The 20053-nt window shown below is 50.9% G+C and overlaps 1 pseudogene; it reads right to left on the reverse strand.

Annotated features, from left to right (window-relative positions):
- Nucleotides 1-658: 658 nt before the first annotated feature.
- Nucleotides 659-19881, reverse strand: LOC123152979 (putative disease resistance protein RGA3; annotated as a pseudogene).
- Nucleotides 19882-20053: the final 172 nt, after the last annotated feature.

Here is a 20053-nt window from a genome sequence, read left to right on the forward strand (position 1 = left end):
TCACACTATAAGACTCGAGCATATAAGGACAAAGGATATGCTTGCGGATCCGCTAACGAAAGGCTTACCACCCAATGTGTTCAAGGAACACTTAGCCGGCATGGGTTTAAGGGAAAGCCTTATGATTCCTGGATAGGCCCAAAAGGAACATAATTTGTTTCTGAACAAAACGTATGTTGTAGCTATATGATTCTATCGGCAATTAAGCTGTGATGATGAAACATGCTCTATGTACCAATATGTGATGAAACAAATAAACTAGAAAGTATAAGGTTAAAAGTAAAGTTGAGATCAAGGGGGAGAATGTTAGGTTGATCTCCTCCGTGTGGGCCCAACGGCCCACCGGGCCCTTAGATCCGCGCCCTGATCGGGGGCGCCCAACCCTCAATATGGTTGGTGGGCCCCTGTGACCCGCGCTATATAAACAGAAGTGGGGCCCAGGGCACGAGTTACGAGGTTAATCGCTGCCACAAACCCACCTACAATCCCTACCGATCTAGGGTTAGCGTGGTGCTCACGGGAAGCTCCACCACCGCCACCATCCACTCTCTGCCATCACCGGCCACCGTCACCATGACCGGCACCGGGAGTTCCTCGCAAGGCAAGGCAGAAGGTAGGTTTACCGGATCTAATCTAACCTAGTGATCCAGAGGATTTATCAGAAGCTGCAGATGGGCGCAGCAAGGAGTCCCATGGCCTCATTCGTACAAAGCTCCTGCAGTTTGGATGAATTCGGGGAGGAAGCGAGCAGCTCATGCCCTTCTCCTCCTCCATCCTGCAGCACCCGCCTGGGATTGGGATCCCATCCAACAAAGAATCTAGGGCTGCCATAGACGAGTAACTCCCTGAGCTGTCCCCCGGCGGCAAGGAGAGGCCCTAGACCCTTGCAGCTTTGATCCTCTCCACAGTTCTCCAATACTAATCGGGTGAGAGAGGTGAGGTTTGAGAGCGGCTCCAGTGTCCCCATACCTTCCACACCGGAGATAATAAGGTATTGCAGAGAGGGCGGGAAAAGGAAGCAGCAAGGAGAGGAAAACGAGCCGGCGGATAGCATCAGCTGCTCAAGACCTGCCAGGTTATTGAACGCTAACACCTGATCTAACACCTGTAGATCACCCTTTCCAACAACCTCCAATCCTACCCTGTAGGATGATTTTGAGTACTCAAGCTTCTCCAGTAGATTTACGCCTCGTATTTTTACAGAATGAAGAGTTTCAGTCCAGGGGATATGAGCCACTGACAAGAATTCCGGACAGTTCTCTATCTGAAGCTCTTGCAATTTGGGAAACCAATCAATGTTCCGGTCTTGATCTAGTGGGTACACAATGCGGTTTGAAAATGGCAACTCCAAGAGTTTAGGGCAGTCTCTAATAACCAGTACTTGCAAAAGAGGAAACATATGATGAACATCCTCTGATGGTATTGGTACCCACTTCTCAAAATTTGCCAATCCAACAAGTTCAAGCCTTCTTAGCCCACAAAAGGTTTGCTCTATAACAAACACCTTCATTGCCGCAATATGCTTCAATATTAATGTATGAAGATCCCACATCTTCCCAAAAGAAGGGAGACACTGCCAAGAAACGCCGACGAGATGAAGAGATTGAAGAGCTTCAACAGTGAGCTTATCACCCAGCCATGTTGGACAAGAAGGGCATCCATGCTGTGACGCCCTTGATTCAATCGTACACTAATCATACACGCAAATGTGTACGACCAAGATCAAGGACTCATGGGAAGATATCACAACACAACTCTAGACACAATTTAAAATAATACAAGCTTTATATTACAAGCCAGGGGCCTCGAGGGCTCGAATACATCAGCTTGAATACAAACGAGTCAGCGGAAGCAACAAAATCTGAGTACATACATGAGTTAAACAAGTTTGCCTTAAGAAGGCTAGCACAAAACAACAACGATCGAAAAGGCAAGGCCTCCTCCTGGGAGCCTCCTAACTACTCTTGGTCGTCGGCGTCCGTCACGTGGTAGTAGGCACCCTCGGGGTAGCAGTCATCGTCAAAGGTGGCATCTGGCTCCTGGACTCCACCATCTGGTTGCAACAACCAGAAAGAAGAAAGAAGGGGGAAAAGGGGGAGCAAAGCAACCGTGAGTACTCATCCAAAGTACTCGCAAGCAAGGATCTACACTACATATGCAACATTATCAAAGGAAGGCTGTATATGTGGACTGGGCTGCAGAAATGCCAGAATAGGGAGAAGGCCTAGTCCTATCGAAGACTAGCATCTTCTGGAAACCACCATCTTGCAGCAAACAAGAGGGAGTAGAGTAGCATAAAGTAAAGCGGTAGTAGTGTTATCAACCTCGGCCAGAGATCCTTTCTCGACTCCCTGCGAGAAAGCAATCCCAGAGCCATACTATCCAGTTATAATCACAATCAAATCCTCATCACCATCCAGTTCTCATCACAAGTATCCAGTTCTAGTTGTATCGATCGGGATACAACTCCAAGTGTCCGTTACCGTAGGACAGGCTATGCATAGATTAGTTCTTCCCTGCAGGGGTGCACCAACTTACCCACCACGCTCGATTGACTCCGGCCGGACACACTTTCCAGGGTCATGCCCGGCCTCGGCCAAACAATACGCCGCAACCCGACCTAGGCTTAATAGAGAGGCCAGCACGCCGGACTAAACCTATGCCCCCAGGGGTCATGGGCCATCTCCCCGGGAACTCCTGCACGTTGCGTGGGCGGCCGGTGAGCAGACCTAGCTACCTCCCTAAAAAGGCAGGAGCTTACCAGTCCAACCCGGCGCGCGCCGCTCCGTCGCTGACGTCTATTAAGCTTCGGCTGATGTACACGACGCAGAACGCCCATACTATGCCCACGTGCTGGTTAGTGCTATCAGGCCAGAGGCCCCTCGGATCAAATATCCAAATCGTAGTGGATTAGGAACACGCGGTAACAAGCAGAGACTCACGAAAGATGTGACCCCGTTGCCCCGTCTCGAGGACTTGCGGCAAGGGCTAAGAATGCCCGGCCACGCCTCGTAATTATCTCACGGGCACCTTCCAGGTCAACCCGTCTCCACATCACTTTCCAAGTAACAGTTGTAAAGTCCAAGTATCCGTGTGTCCAAACATCAAGAGGAAAACCCAAGGAATCACCCTCGGTGGGTTCCACTCAATGTAATCATCAAGGTGAACGTAGAGGAATCACCCTCGGTTCACACTTGAGGGGTTGCACGACAGAGTCGTATCGGAAGTGGTTAAAGAGGAAATCACCCTCGATGACCACGACCGAATAGCTACACTACAGGGTTAACATCAGAAGTGTTGTAGAGGTCTCACCCTTGGCACTCGATAGTAACCCAGTAGTGTCGAGCAACTAAGGGGAAAGTGATGTGCGGTGTCGGGGCCTGGTCTTCGATCCCGTTGATCGGGTCTTCAATGATGAAGCAGGGGCAACAAGGACAAGGTGGGGGTCACTGATGGATCACTAACCAACCTATACTAAGCAGTTTAGGATAAGTAGGTAAGGTAACAATAAGCAGGTTACAAAAGAAGGCTATGCATCAGAATAGGAGCAAACAATAACAATAGCAAAATCTAATGCAAGCATGAGAGAATGGAATGGGCGATATTGGGATGATCAAAGGGGGGGCTTGCCTGGTTGCTCTGGCAAGAAGGGGTCATTGTCGACGACGTAGTCGATCACCGGGGCATCATCGGCCTCGGGGTCTACCGGAGAGAAGAGGGGGAAGAAACAGTAAATACATAGCAAACAGAGGTAACACTAAGCATGACATGACGATACGTAGCGCTAAGCGTGCTCTAACGCGGTCCTAGACGTTATAGGTGAAGGGGGAAAACAACCGGGAAGGTGTTCCCGGTTCCGGACCTGTGTCAGACAGATGACCGGAGGAGGAAAGTTCCATGTTCAGCATGCTAGGGGCATGTGACAGATGAACGGACCGCATATTCGGATTCGTTGGATTTTTCTGAGCAACTTTCATATAGAAAACATTTTCATCCGAGTTACGGTTTAAAAGTTACGGATTTTCAAAGTTTAAACCAATTTCTGAATTATTTTAAAAGCAGAAAAGGTTTATTGCGCCAGTAGTGACGTCAGCATTGCGTCAGCTCTGCTGACCAGTCAAACTGACAGGTGGGACCCACCTGTCAGCCTCTCTGTCTAACAGAGGCTTAACTAAGCTAACAGGGTTAGTTAGGGGGCGTGGGCCCCAGCAGTCAGTGACTGGTTAGGTTAACTAATTAGTTTTATTTATAAAACCGGTTTAGTTAATCTAATTACGTGGTGGGGCCCGCACGTCAGTGTCACAGAGAAGCCCAGTCAGCATGTTGACTGGTCAAACCAGTCAACAGGGTCCCGTGGGGCCCAGCGTGAGTGACTCAGGTGATGGGGCCCACACATCCATGTTGGTGGCTACGCCGGGGAGGGCTCCGGCGACCAAGGCGACAGCGGCGCCTCGCCGGAGTTGGCCGGAGCCGCGCTACAGGGGGCCTCCGGACCTACGGCTTGGACCTAAGGGCGCGGCCCGGCAGCGCGCACACGATGGTGACGATGACTGGCGTCGGGGACGACCGAAGCATCGCCGGTGACGGAAAAGGCGGCGACGACCTTCGGGCGTGTGATGGCGAAGGCGAAGCAGCGTGCTACGGAACGAAAGGAAGGGCTGGGGAGGATCCCCGTGGTGCGGCGAGTCCAACGGGCTTGAGCCCGTGACCAAAAGGTCACCGGAGTCTCGCCGGCGACGAGCTCCGCGGCGCTGCGTTCGGGCGCACGTGGGGAAGCAGCTAGGGGGCGCGCCAAGTAGGCAAGGAGAGGGAGAAGGTAGGAGAGCTCACCGGGGAGGCACAAGGTGGCCCGGTGTAAGATTAGTAGCAGCAGCAGTTGCCGGAGACGACGGAGTTCGCCGGCGACAGAGGCGAAAGGGGGCGGCTCGATCCGCACCCCGCAGTGGATCCCGGCTCGCGCTCACAGACGGGGACGGGGTAGACGACGACGGCAGAGACGATGGGCACGATGGCGAGGCGAACGGCGCTCGATGGCCGCGAGGACGGGCGAGGCACGGTGGCGACCGCGTCGGACTCCTCTCCAGAACGAAGGAGTGGGAGAGGGAGAGGCGGAGAGGGCGAGGGGGGTTCGAGGCGTGGGTGGGGTTCGTGGGGGGAAGTGGGGATAGTGGTTAGGGTTTCTGTCGGGTGGGGGGATAAGGGGCGACGGGTGGGCCGACCTGGGGGGCGACTGGGCCGGCGGGGTTGAGGTGGGCCGAGGCCCATAGGGGGGCACGGTGGCCAGCTGGCCAGTCGGCCCAGTTGAGGGGGGGGGGGGTTTCCTTTCCTTTTTTTTTGTAAACAGCTTTTGCATTTTCTTTTCTTTTTCTTTTAGCCAATAAAGACTTTGCAAAAAATTATGCCATTGGACAAAATAATCTCAAAGAATTATTAGGCACTGCCAAAAAAGATTGTGAGGCTTTAGAAATAGTTTGCCATTTTCATAAATTAAAAAGGCATTTAATTTATTTCTTAGGCCACTGTTTGAAGTAGCTTAGGCCACTCAAACCTTTTTGCAAAAATGTTGGTTCACCACCAATATTAGTTGTGGAATATTCTGCACATGATGAACATTTTTGTTTTCATGTCTGAGCATTTTGAATTTCAGACAAAAATTTGAATTTGAATTCAACTGGAATGTGAAAGAACATGAGACAATAATGATCAGGCACATGTTTAGCAAAAAGATTAACTTAACCCCAGGGGTTACTGTAGCATCATTACACCGGGGTGTTACAACTCTCCTCCTCTAAAAGAAATTCTCGTCCCGAGAATTAAGAGGTAGAAGGGAAAAGATCGGGGTATTCAGCCCGGAGGTTATCTTCGCGTTCCCAAGTGGCTTCCTCTTTAGTATGATTCGACCATTGCACCTTGAGGAACTTAGTAACCTTCTAGCGGGTTCGACATTCAGCTTCTTCAAGAATGCAGATCGGATGCTCCTCGTATGTGAGATCATCTTGAATTTCAATCAATTCCGGATCCACTTCACGTTCCGGATCCTTGAAGCATCGACGAAGTTGCGACACATGGAAGACGTCATGAACGTGAGAGAACTGAGGTGGCAACTCCAGTTGATAAGCCACCAGTCCACGACGGGCGAGAATACGGAAGGGACCAATGTAGCGAGGAGCTAACTTTCCCTTGACTCCGAACCGATGAGTGCCTCTCAAAGGAGTGACACGCAGATAAGCTTGTTCACCAGGTTGATAAGTTGAACCCCAGTGTTTCCGGTCATAGTTGCTCTTCTGGCGGGATTGGGCCGCCTTGAGATTATCCCGGACAATGCGAACCTGCTCTTCAGCTTGTTGAATAATGTCCGGACCAATGAGTGCTCGTTCCCCAGTTTCTGACCAATTCAGAGGGGTTCGGCACTTACGTCCATAAAGCACTTCAAAGGGTGCCATCTTCAAGCTGGCTTGATAGCTGTTGTTATAAGAGAACTCCGCATAAGGGAGAGATTCTTCCCACTTCTTGCCGAAAGAAATAACACAAGCTCGAAGCATGTCTTCAAGAATTTGATTGACTCGCTCGACTTGGCCTTGGGATTGGGGATGATAAGCAGTGCTCCAGGTAATATGAGTTCCCATTGCCTCTTGGAAACTATCCCAGAACTTAGAAGTGAAAATACTGCCGCGGTCTGAACTGATCTCCTTCGGAATGCCGTGGAGTGACACAATTCGGGAGATATACAAGGTTGCCAATTGACTAGCAGTGATAGTCTCCTTGACTGGCAGAAAGTGAGCAACCTTCGAGAATTGGTCAATGACGACAAAGATAGCATCGTTACCTTTCTGAGACTTGGGAAGGCCAGTGACGAAGTCCATTTGAATCTTATCCCACTTCCATTCAGGAATCGGAAGCGGTTGCAGAAGTCCAGCCGGTTTCTGATGTTCTGCTTTGACGCGACGGCAAACGTCACATTCTTCGATATATCGGGCAATGTCTTGCTTCATTTTAGACCACCAGTACTTCTGACGGATGTCTAGATACATCTTGGTACTTCCCGGATGAATAGAGAGAGGGGTGTCATGCACTTCTTTCATCACCTTCTCTGTCATAAGCTCGAACCGGGGTACGACAATGCGATGTCTGAAGTATAAGGTTCCATCTTCACCAAGTGAGAAATCTCTGGATTTCTCTAAGGCAAGATCCTTTTTCATCAGATCAACATGAGCATCTTTGGCTTGAGCAGACTTGATTGCTTTCAGAAGAGTTGGTTCCAAAACAAGGTTATTCAGAGAACCCTGTGGAACTAGTTGAAGGTTCAGCTTGCATAGCTCTTCATAAAGGCGGGGTTGAGCTTTGTAGACCTGGTGATTATTGCAATAAGACTTTCGGCTTAGGGCATCGGCCATTACATTAGCCTTGCCAGGTGTATAAGATATACCGCAGTTGTAGTCAGCAATAGCTTCCATCCATCGCTGCTGACGGAGATTCAGATCTGGCTGAGTAAACAGGTACTTCAGACTCTGATGATCAGTGAAGATCTCACAACGATTACCGAGAAGGTATTGTCGCCATAGCTTCAATGCAAAGATAACCGCTGCAAGCTCAAGGTCATGAACCGGGTAGTTTTCTTCGTGAGGACGCACTTGACGGGAGGCATAGGCAATCACCCTGCGCTCTTGCATTAGAACACAGCCTAATCCTTGACGTGAAGCGTCACAATAGATGACAAAGTCCTTGCGAGAATCAGGGGGAGCAAGCACTGGGGCAGAAGTCAGTTTATCCTTGAGTGCCTGGAAACTTTCCTGACATTTGTCTGTCCAATCGAACTTAACGCCTTTGTGAAGCAGATTAGTCAGTGGCTTGGCGATCTTGGAGAAGTTCTCGACAAAGCGGCGACAATAGCTGGCCAGTCCGAGAAAGCTTCTGACTTGCTTGACAGTCTTTGGAGGGGTCCAGTCAAGAATAGCCTGAACGCGCTCTGGGTTGACGGCAATACCATCCTTGGAGATAACATGACCAAGGTAGGTGACTTCGGGTAACCAGAATTCACATTTGGAATACTTGGCATAAAGTTGATGCTCTCGAAGCTTCTCCAGAACAAGACGAAGATGTTCAGCATGTTCTTCTTTATTCTTCGAATATACCAGTATATCATCCAGATAGACTACGACGAACTTGTCGAGGTAATCCATGAATATATAGTTCATCAGACGAGAGAATGTAGCTGGAGCATTGGTTAAACCGAATGACATGACGGTGTACTCGTAAGAACCATAACGAGTCACAAATGCGGTCTTTGGAATATCCTCTTCACGAACACGGATCTGGTGGTAACCCAACCTCAAGTCGAGTTTAGAGAATATTGATGAACCAGCCAGTTGATCATACAGATCATTGATCCGAGGGAGGGGATATTTGTTTTGAATTGTAGCTTGGTTGATAGGACGATAGTCTTGGACCAAACGGTTCGTACCGTCCTTCTTCTTGACGAAGAGAGAAGGTGCTCCCCAAGCAGAGGAACTTGGACGAATGAAACCCTTGTGAAGAGATTTGTCGATTTCCTCCTTAAGCTCAAGGAGTTCATGAGGTGGCATCTTGTAGGGTCGTTTTGCAATAGGAACGGTGCCTGGTTTCAAGTCGATGACGAACTCGACAGCCCGGGCAGGGGGTATTCCTGGAAGTTCTTCTGGAAATACGTCTCGGAAGTCGCGGACGACTGGAATCTTTTCAATTCCCTCAAGAGGTGCCGCGTTCAACGCATTCAGCACATAAAGTCGTGCTTCAGCGTTTCGAACCAGACGAGCATTGTAGCTTACTATCTCATCTGAAGGGTGTAGAAGATGGACGGTTTTAGAGGCACAAACGATAGAAGCCGTATGTGCTTTCAACCAATCCATTCCCAGAATTAGGTCAATATTGGAAGACTTCAGAATAATGGGGGATGCAAAGAATTCCAACCCTTCGATTTCAACTGAAACGTTGTGGCTAATCATGGAGGTTTGGCATTGGCCCGCAGGGGTTTTTACCACTAGTGGAGTGTGCATCTCTTCGTATTTAATGCCATGCATGAATGCAAAATCTTCTGATACGAAAGAATGCGATGCTCCTGTATCGAATAAAACAGCAGCTGGTACTGAATTAACGAGAAGAGTACCCATCACAGTGGCAGGCTGGTCTTGAGCTTCATTCAGATCAACATGATTAGCATGCCCACGACCATAAGGTCTGGCATTGTTGTTATAGGGCTGATTGTTACGGCCATTTGAAGGTAGAGCCAGCTGGCTCTTTTTCTGAGTGCACTCTTTAGCAAGGTGGCCGGGGCGGCCACATCTGAAGCACAGACCATCATTGGGATCAGGAGCAGGAGCTTGGGATGGTATAACTCGAAGAGGCTGCCTCTCTGGTGGAGGAGGCAGACGAGGTGCAGCATAGGACTGTCTTGGCGTAGGTGCAGTTGGACGATACATGTTGTGGGGAATCCATATCCGACGCTTCTGCGCTGACGGGCCCGAAGATGGGCCAGCATCACGGCTACGCCTGAGGGATCCCTGGTGTTCCTGAAGACCAGTCTCAACCTGAATAGCCTTGTTCACCAAGGTGGCGAAGTCGGCAAAGTCATGAACGAGTAATGCTAGCTTAATATCAGGGTGAAGTCCATCACGAAACTTCTCTTGCTTATGAGCATCAGTTGCAATGTCTTCTTCAGCATAACGTGACAAGTCCAGAAATTCCCGTTGATAAGCATCTACAGTCTTGTTGCCTTGGGTGAGGTTGCGGAACTCTCGCTTCTTCCTGTCCATGGTTCCCTGAGGAATGAAACGGGCACGGAAGGCAGCTTGGAAATCCGGCCAAGTAATGACCGTTCCAGCAGGTAGGGTACGCCTGTGGCTGTCCCACCATTGAGCAGCAGGACCCTTCAGAAAGAAAGATGCGAAGGTGACATAGCTGGCAGGGGCAACACTAGCAGACTCCATTTCATATGTGATGTCGCGGAGCCAGTCATCAGCATCAAGGGGTTGAGTTGAGCTGCGGTAGATAGATGGGTTGAGGCGCATGAAGTCCTGCAGAGTTACTCGGGTTGGATGTTGATTCATGTTCGGACGAGGAAACTGAGCCATCATTCCTTCCATGAACTGGCGAGTTAACTCAAAATGTTGCCTCATTCCAGTAAAGAATTCAGCCGGTGGTGGGTCGTTGGCACCACAGCCACGACCAGCGGGTCTAACCATCCTGCTAACATGTAACAGGGGTAGTTCAGCATTGAGCATTTGCAAAGATAAGGATCATTCATGATGAAAACATGCATAATGAAGGAGGTACGATGGATTCCACTCCGTAGTCAACACAACAGGGTGTGCACTACTCAAAAAGCTATTCTAAGGAATAACTATGGCTTCATCCAACTTCGGGGTGAATGTGGTCACGGGATCCTAATGTTAGTAAATTCATTTAACCCGAGTAGAAGAGAGTTCAGAGTCCCAGAGTATAGACGAGGAGTAAAAGATCCTAATACCACCCAATGGCGACGTGGGCCCGTAAGCCACACAGCCAATGTTAGTAAAAGTTTTCAGTGACTAGACTCAACGTCGGCCAAGGAGTTGGAAAGGGGGCTACCTACAGGCAGTCGGCTCTGATACCAACTTGTGACGCCCTTGATTCAATCGTACACTAATCATACACGCAAATGTGTATGACCAAGATCAAGGACTCACAGGAAGATATCACAACACAACTCTAGACACAATTTAAAATAATACAAGCTTTATATTACAAGCCAGGGGCCTCGAGGGCTCGAATACATCAGCTTGAATACAAACGAGTCAGCGGAAGCAACAAAATCTGAGTACAGACATGAGTTAAACAAGTTTGCCTTAAGAAGGCTAGCACAAAACAACAACGATCGAAAAGGCAAGGCCTCCTGCCTGGGAGCCTCCTAACTACTCTTGGTCGTCGGCGTCCGTCACGTGGTAGTAGGCACCCTCGGGGTAGCAGTCGTCGTCAAAGGTGGCATCTGGCTCCTGGACTCCACCATCTGGTTGCAACAACCAGAAAGAAGAAAGAAGGGGGAAAAGGGGGAGCAAAGCAACCGTGAGTACTCATCCAAAGTACTCGCAAGCAAGGATCTACACTACATATGCAACATTATCAAAGGAAGGCTGTATATGTGGACTGGGCTGCAGAAATGCCAGAATAGGGAGAAGGCCTAGTCCTATCGAAGACTAGCATCTTCTGGAAACCACCATCTTGCAGCAAACAAGAGGGAGTAGAGTAGCATAAAGTAAAGCGGTAGTAGTGTTATCAACCTCGGCCAGAGATCCTTTCTCGACTCCCTGCGAGAAAGCAATCCCAGAGCCATACTATCCAGTTATAATCACAATCAAATCCTCATCACCATCCAGTTCTCATCACAAGTATCCAGTTCTAGTTGTATCGATCGGGATACAACTCCAAGTGTCTGTTACCGTAGGACAGGCTATGCATAGATTAGTTCTTCCCTGCAGGGGTGCACCAACTTACCCACCATGCTCGATTGACTCCGGCCGGACACACTTTCCAGGGTCATGCCCGGCCTCGGCCAAACAATACGCCGCAACCCGACCTAGGCTTAATAGAGAGGCCAGCACACCGGACTAAACCTATGTCCCCAGGGGTCATGGGCCATCTCCCCGGGAACTCCTGCACGTTGCGTGGGCGGCCGGTGAGCAGACCTAGCTACCTCCCTAAAAAGGCAGGAGCTTACCAGTCCAACCCGGCGCGCGCCGCTCCGTCGCTGACGTCTATTAAGCTTCGGCTGATGTACACGACGCAGAACGCCCATACTATGCCCACGTGATGGTTAGTGCTATCTGGCCAGAGGCCCCTCGGATCAAATATCCAAATCGTAGTGGATTAGGAACGCGCGGTAACAAGCAGAGACTCACGAAAGATGTGACCCCGTTGCCCCGTCTCGAGGACTTGCGGCAATGGCTAAGAATGCCCGGCCACGCCTCGTAATTATCTCACGGGCACCTTCCAGGTCAACCCGTCTCCACATCACTTTCCAAGTAACAGTTGTAAAGTCCAAGTATCCGTGTGTCCAAACATCAAGAGGAAAACCCAAGGAATCACCCTCGGTGGGTTCCACTCAATGTAATCATCAAGGTGAACGTAGAGGAATCACCCTCGGTTCACACTTGAGGGGTTGCACGACAGAGTCGTATCGGAAGTGGTTAAAGAGGAAATCACCCTCGATGACCACGACCGAATAGCTACACTACAGGGTTAACATCAGAAGTGTTGTAGAGGTCTCACCCTCGGCACTCGATAGTAACCCAGTAGTGTCGAGCAACTAAGGGGAAAGTGATGTGCGGTGTCGGGGCCTGGTCTTCGATCCCGTTGATCGGGTCTTCAATGATGAAGCAGGGGCAACAAGGACAAGGTGGGGGTCACTGATGGATCACTAACCAACCTATACTAAGCAGTTTAGGATAAGTAGGTAAGGTAACAATAAGCAGGTTACAAAAGAAGGCTATGCATCAGAATAGGAGCAAACAATAACAATAGCAAAATCTAATGCAAGCATGAGAGAATGGAATGGGCGATATCGGGATGATCAAAGGGGGGGCTTGCCTGGTTGCTCTGGCAAGAAGGGGTCGTTGTCGACGACGTAGTCGATCACCGGGGCATCAGCGGCCTCGGGGTCTACCGGAGAGAAGAGGGGGAAGAAACAGTAAATACATAGCAAACAGAGGTAACACTAAGCATGACATGACGATACGTAGCGCTAAGCGTGCTCTAACACGGTCCTAGACGTTATAGGTGAAGGGGGAAAACAACCGGGAAGGTGTTCCCGGTTCCGGACCTGTGTCAGACAGATGACCGGAGGAGGAAAGTTCCATGTTCAGCATGCTAGGGGCATGTGACAGATGAACGGACCGCATATTCGGATTCGTTGGATTTTTCTGAGCAACTTTCATATAGAAAACATTTTCATCCGAGTTACGGTTTAAAAGTTACGGATTTTCAAAGTTTAAACCAATTTTTGAATTATTTTAAAAGCAGAAAAGGTTTATTGCGCCAGTAGTGATGTCAGCATTGCGTCAGCTCTGCTGACCAGTCAAACTAACAGGTGGGACCCACCTGTCAGCCTCTCTGTCTAACAGAGGCTTAACTAAGCTAACAGGGTTAGTTAGGGGGCGTGGGCCCCAGCAGTCAGTGACTGGTTAGGTTAACTAATTAGTTTTATTTATAAAACCGGTTTAGTTAATCTAATTACGTGGTGGGGCCCGCACGTCAGTGTCACAGAGAAGCCCAGTCAGCATGTTGACTGGTCAAACCAGTCAACAGGGTCCCGTGGGGCCCAGCGTCAGTGACTCAGGTGATGGGGCCCACGCATCCATGTTGGTGGCTGCGCCGGGGAGGGCTCCGGCGACCAAGGCGACGGCAGCGCCTCGCCGGAGTTGGCCGGAGCCGCGCTACAGGGGGCCTCCGGACCTACGGCTTGGACCTAAGGGCGCGGCCCGGCACTGCGCACACGATGGTGACGATGACTGGCGTCGGGGACGACCGGAGCATCGCCGGCGACGGAAAAGGCGGCGACGACCTTCGGGCGTGTGATGGCGAAGGCGAAGCAGCGTGCTACGGAACGAAAGGAAGGGCTGGGGAGGATCCCCGTGGTGCGGCGAGTCCAACGGGCTTGAGCCCGTGACCAAAAGGTCACCGGAGTCTCGCCGGCGACGAGCTCCGCGGCGCTGCGTTCGGGCGCACGTGGGGAAGCAGCTAGGGGGCGCGCCAAGTAGGCAAGGAGAGGGAGAAGGTAGGAGAGCTCACCGGGGAGGCACAAGGTGGCCCGGTGTAAGATTAGTAGCAGCAGCAGTTGCCGGAGACGACGGAGTTCGCCGGCGACAGAGGCGAAAGGGGGCGGCTCGATCCGCACCCCGCAATGGCTCCCGGCTCGCGCTCACGGACGGGGACGGGGTAGACGACGACGGCAGAGACGATGGGCACGATGGCGAGGCGAACGACGCTCGATGGCCGCGAGGACGGGCGAGGCACGGCGGCGACCGCGTCGGACTCCTCTCCAGAACGAAGGAGTGGGAGAGGGAGAGGCGGAGAGGGCGAGGGGGGTTCGAGGCGTGGGTGGGGTTCGTGGGGGGAAGTGGGGATAGTGGTTAGGGTTTCTGTCGGGTGGGGGGATAAGGGGCGACGGGTGGGCCGACCTGGGGGGCGACTGGGCCGGCGGGGTTGAGGTGGGCCGAGGCCCATAGGGGGGCACGGTGGCCAGCTGGCCAGTCGGCCCAGTTGAGGGGGGGGGGTTCCTTTCCTTTTTTTTGTAAACAGCTTTTGCATTTTCTTTTCTTTTTCTTTTAGCCAATAAAGACTTTGCAAAAAATTATGCCATTGGACAAAATAATCTCAAAGAATTATTAGGCACTGCCAAAAAAGATTGTGAGGCTTTAGAAATAGTTTGCCATTTTCATAAATTAAAAAGGCATTTAATTTATTTCTTAGGCCACTGTTTGAAGTAGCTTAGGCCACTCAAACCTTTTTGCAAAAATGTTGGTTCACCACCAATATTAGTTGTGGAATATTCTGCACATGATGAACATTTTTGTTTTCATGTCTGAGCATTTTGAATTTCAGACAAAAATTTGAATTTGAATTCAACTGGAATGTGAAAGAACATGAGACAATAATGATCAGGCACATGTTTAGCAAAAAGATTAACTTAACCCCAGGGGTTACTGTAGCATCATTACACCGGGGTGTTACACATGCCCTCTAATAGACAACTCTTGAAGATATCTATGTGGTTCAAGGCTCTCGAGAACCACCCCTTCCACATCAGACTCGTTATTAGACCGCTCAGTATCCCAATCTAATGTTAACCTCTCCAAGTAGTTTTTTTCAATCAGTTTTGCTTTGGTTGCTTCTTCTTTGGTGTGTATATTCTCAAGGTTATACATGCCAAACTCCCTTAGTTCGGTCAAATGCTCTAGGTTCTCTGGCTCAAATCCTTCACTTTCTTTATTGACTTTAAATACCTTCAACTCTTCTAAGAGTGTAAGTTTCCCCACATTATAAATATGAGAATGAAGCTCATCACTTGGGGTATAAAAACGACGCAATTTTGCAAGGTTGCTCAAGTCTTTCGACAAATCACAACAGCCATGCCACCATCCAAGATCTAGAATCCTTAAATGATAGAACTTAGAAATGGCAAGTGGTATCTCCCTCGTATACTTTGTCCCCAGACAAAGGTACCGTAGGTGGACAAGTGCTGAATTGTTAGGTAATATGGACCCCACAAAAGACGGCATGTCAACCAAACGGATAAAGCGAAGGGCATTAGCTTCCTTGAACAAATAATCCAAAATTTGGGCAAAGCTTTCATCCATTTCTCCAAATAACATCAAAGTATGCAATTCTTTAACCTTCAATCCTGTCTTCAACTTTCTCAATTGGCTCTTAAAGCTTTCATCAGACATTGTATGATCATCATCAATGATTATAGACAAGTGAAGAATGGATGGCTTAATTTCTACTGACCCCACATTAGAATGATGTACAGTAAGACATTCATGAGACCCAACCTTTAGTGCTAAATCATGTAGCAGGTCATGCATTACATAACGCACACGGCCATTAGTTTCCTCTTCTTTGAAAAATCCATGTGTGACCAGATCATTCAAATTCATTAAACCTACATCTTCCAATGTTTGATTCTGAGTACCAGGTTGTAAAATATCTAGTCCTATCCACAAATTGATTAGCTCAGTGGTACTATACTCGTGATCTTCTGGAAATAGTGCAGAATAGAAGAAACATTGTTGTTGATGAAAAGAAAGATAGTCATAGCTAAGCTTCAGAGCAGGCATAATGTCATTGGTACCGGTCCGTCTCTCCCATTCTTTGCTTTCTAAAACTCTTCTCCAATGATGCAAATTAAGGCACTTTCTCAGTAATGTACCAACAGTTTTTGCAGCAAGAGGGGAGCCTTTCAGTTTTTCCATTATCAGTGTCAAGCAAAAAATTATGATCACTTCTAAAGGGCTCGTCAGCAAAGATAAATCTAAGGAATAACTTTCTAAATTGTTCGGATTCTAATCCTTCCAACTCTATATGATCAGTTGTTTCAACCATCTTTGCTATTATTGGAAACCGAGTTGTGAGTAGGATCATGCTACCTTTTTCTTGTGATGTTTTGAGTGGCAGCAATAACCTTTTCCAATCATCCTCGTCGCTAAACTCCCATATATCATCCAGCACAAGCAAAAACCTTTTAGATCTTAATCTCTGCTCAATCAGCTCTTCAACTCTGCCATATTTTTCCCCTTTAACATGAGGGATGTATGTTTCGATCTCTTCCAAAAGCTTATTCAAATTGAATTTGAGTGACACGCATACCCAAATAACGACTTGAAAGTGATTTCTAACTTGTTGGTTTCTATATGTGTGTTGTATCAGAGTTGTCTTCCCTATCCCCCCTGGACCGACAATCGGAAGCACGGTTAGATCCTTGCTCTGGTATTTACCCTTGGTCATGTCATGCATGATGCTATTCATGATACGGTCCCTCCCATACAGCTTTGGCTCTATGCTCTGGCCGGTGGTGATGGGACGACTCTTGGCAATATCTGGGACAGTCATACGGCCACAACTCTGCAGAACCTTGGTAACCTCTGTACGCACAGGCTGCAGTTGCTCTATGATGCGCTTCATTCTTTCAGAGACATCAACCCTATTAAACCCCGGCATTGGTGTTGCTCTCTGTGGCGCGCCGGAGTGAGTTGGCTGGCCAGAATGATCATCACGAACATGCGGCAAATATGAGCAAGGGAGGAGTTTACTGAGCTTGAGCATGCACCCGCCGTCCTCATCAACTTGATTGGTGCTCGGCGTTGAGGAAGAATTACCGTGATACCTCTGCCTACTACCACATGGCCAAATGCAACAGCTGACCTGTCGTCCGGCACCTTCCACTTCCCCAGGTTCACCAGGACAACAGGCAGCAGATGAGCACGCGGATAGACCAAGCACAGCTTTGGCAGTGTAGAGAGATAGGTTATGGGCTGTGCAATCGCAATACATTGATCGGTGCACCAGGCACGTATATATAAGTACAGAGGTGGGCCACAACCTCAACTATACAAGGAAACAGGAGGTGGGCCCTACACGCACATATACACGTACACAATATACTCAACACCCCCCCGCAGTCGAAGCGGCGCCAGTGACGCAGAGACTGGAACGGAACTCCTCAAAGGTGGAAGTCGGCAGTCCTTTCGTCATCACATCAGCGAACTGCTGAGCGGTCGGCACATGGAGAACCCGCATGCGTCCAATAGCCACCTGCTCACAAAGTGAATGTCCAGCTCGATGTGTTTAGTCCGGCGATGATGAACGGGGTTGGCGGAGAGGTACACCGCAGAGACGTTGTCGCAGTAGACAACCGTAGCCTGGGAGACATCGTGATGTAGCTCTTGAAGTAACTGTCGAAGCCAGGTGCACTCGGCGACAGCGTTGGCCACAGCTCGGTACTCAGCCTCCGCGCTAGAGCGCGAAACCGTGGGTTGTCGCTTGGACGACCACGAGACGAGAGAAGGACCGAGGTAGACGCAGTAGCCAGAGGTGGACCGACGAGTATCCGGACAGCCGGCCCAGTCTGCATCGGAGTAAGCCACCATCTCCAGAGAAGTGGACGTCGTGAGTGTCAACCCAAGGGACATCGTGCCGCGGATGTAGCGAAGGATCCGCTTCACGAGAGTCCAGTGAGAGTCACGAGGGGCGTGCATGTGGAGACACACCTGCTGAACAGCATACTGAAGATCCGGGCGGGTGAGTGTCAAGTACTGTAGAGCGCCGACAATAGACCGGTAGAATGGAGCATCCGACGCAGGCGAACCCTCGAGAGCAGAAACCTTGGCCTTCGTGTCAACAGGAGTAGCAACAGGATGGCAGTTGAGCATGCCAGCGCGCTCAAGAAGCTCATGGGCATACTTCTGTTGATGAAGAAAGAAACTGTCCGGACGCCGAACGACCTTAATGCCAAGGAAATAATGTAGAGTACCTAGGTCCTTGATAGCAAACTCGTCACGCAGCCGGAGAGTAATCTGCTGGAGAACGGCTGCAGAGGAGGCTGTCAGGATGATGTCGTCGACGTAAAGCAGCAAATATGCAGTCGTGTCACTGTGGCGATAGACAAACAGTGAGGCGTTCGAGCGAGTGACGCTGAAGCCCAGTGTCTAAAGAAACCCGGCGATCCGCTGGTACCAGGCGCGGGGGGCCTGCTTGAGCCCATAGAGAGAGCGCGACAGCAGGCACACATGGCCGGGAAATGAAGCATCGACGAAGCCGGTGGGTTGCTCACAAAACACCTGCTCCTCAAGATGGCCGTGGAGAAAGGCGTTGGAGACATCCATCTGGTGAACAGGCCAGCCGCGAGAGACGGCGAGCTGGAGGACAGTGCGGATCGTGCCCGGTTTGACAACCGGGGCGAACGTCTCCGTGAAATCAACTCCAGCGCGCTGGCGGAAACCGCGGACCACCCAGCGAGCCTTGTAGCGCTCAAGTGAACCGTCTGAGCGGGTCTTATGGCGAAAAACCCACTTGCCGGTGATGACGTTGGCACGAGGAGGCCGGGGAACCAGGGTCCAGGTGCGGTTCCGTTGGAGAGCGTCGTCGTCGTCGTTCACCACGGTGTGGAAGATGTCGCTGGAGATGGTGAGATAGAACCAACGGATGATGGTGGCGTCGAGGATCATCCACTCCTCGTGGTGGATCATGAGCGCGGAGTCCACGGTGCCGTCCACGTGGCCGTGAAGGAGGTACTCACGGAACACGAGCGAAAAGTACCGCTTCCACGCGGAGTAGGAGGCGGTGGTGTGGTCAAGCTTGACCGGGACGCGCTCATGGATGTTGAGGTCGCGGACGAGGGTGACATCGGGACCAGCGAACGGGTTGGAGACGGTGGAGGAGGAGGAGCTCATGGTGGCAGGGAGGGATGAGGCGCGGCGCGGGTTGGGAGGAGGGAGAGAGGGGCGGCGCGGGTAGGAGGCAGAAGCGGTGTTGGGCGGCGGCGGCGGCCTCGGGACAGGAGGCGGCGGCGGCGGCGAGCGGGGCGGGTGGGCGGCGGCGGCGGTTACCAGGGCGGCGGCGGCGGCCGAGGGTAGGGCAGCGGCGGTGGCGGCTGGTGACGGCAGCGGGAGGCGGCGGCGGCGGCGGCGGCGCAGAGGCGCGGCGGCGGCGGCGGCTAGGGTTAGGACCTTGCTGCGATAGATACCATGTAGAGAGATAGGTTATGGGTTGTGCAATCGCAATACATTGATCGGTGCACCAGGCACGTATATATAAGTACAGAGGTAGGCCACAACCTCAACTATACAAGGAAACGGAAGGTGGGCCCTACACGCACATATACACGTACACAATATACTCAACAGGCAGTGTGACGAGCGTTGAGGGCAAGGTCATGGAAGCATCCCTTGGCATGCTGGTCTGCAGCGTCGTACGCGTCGTGGAGCTCGTCGTGGATGCGGAAGTAGTCCAGCTCGTCCAGCAAGTCCTCGGCGGAGTGCGCCGAGCGCCCCAGCTTCCCCAGCAGATCCTCCATGGCCCGGCCGTCGATCTGCTTGCGGCTGGCGGTCTCGAGCGTGGCCTGCACGAGCAGCAGCTCCATCCTCAGGGCCTCGATGTTGAGACCCAAGCGCTTGCTGGCATCCCAAGCCTCCAGCAAGCCGTCGGCCACAGGGGCCAGCGCCTTGCCCACCACCCACTGCGCCGCGCTGAGGGCCGCGAGCATCCTCTCGTCCCCGGCGACCGTCGTCTCCGCCCACCGCCGCACGTCGTGGAGACGGTCGTCGCTGGTGAGGTGAGGGGTGTCGCTCGCCTGCCTGAGAATTGTGTTGGGTTGTGTTGCTCAGCTGAGGGCAAGAGGGTGGAGCTATGCTGCTTGGCAGGAGGGAAGATGATTACAGGAGAGGAGATATGTATCTTTGTTCGGGTTGGAGTCTCCGCCAAACCGTCCCAAAACAGATGAAATAAATTAGGGTGTAGCCAATGTAGTTGTTGCGTGTGACATGCACTT

Source organism: Triticum aestivum, chromosome 7A (assembly GCF_018294505.1).
Source record: "Triticum aestivum cultivar Chinese Spring chromosome 7A, IWGSC CS RefSeq v2.1, whole genome shotgun sequence".
In the NCBI taxonomy this organism is placed as follows: Eukaryota; Viridiplantae; Streptophyta; class Magnoliopsida; order Poales; family Poaceae; genus Triticum; species Triticum aestivum.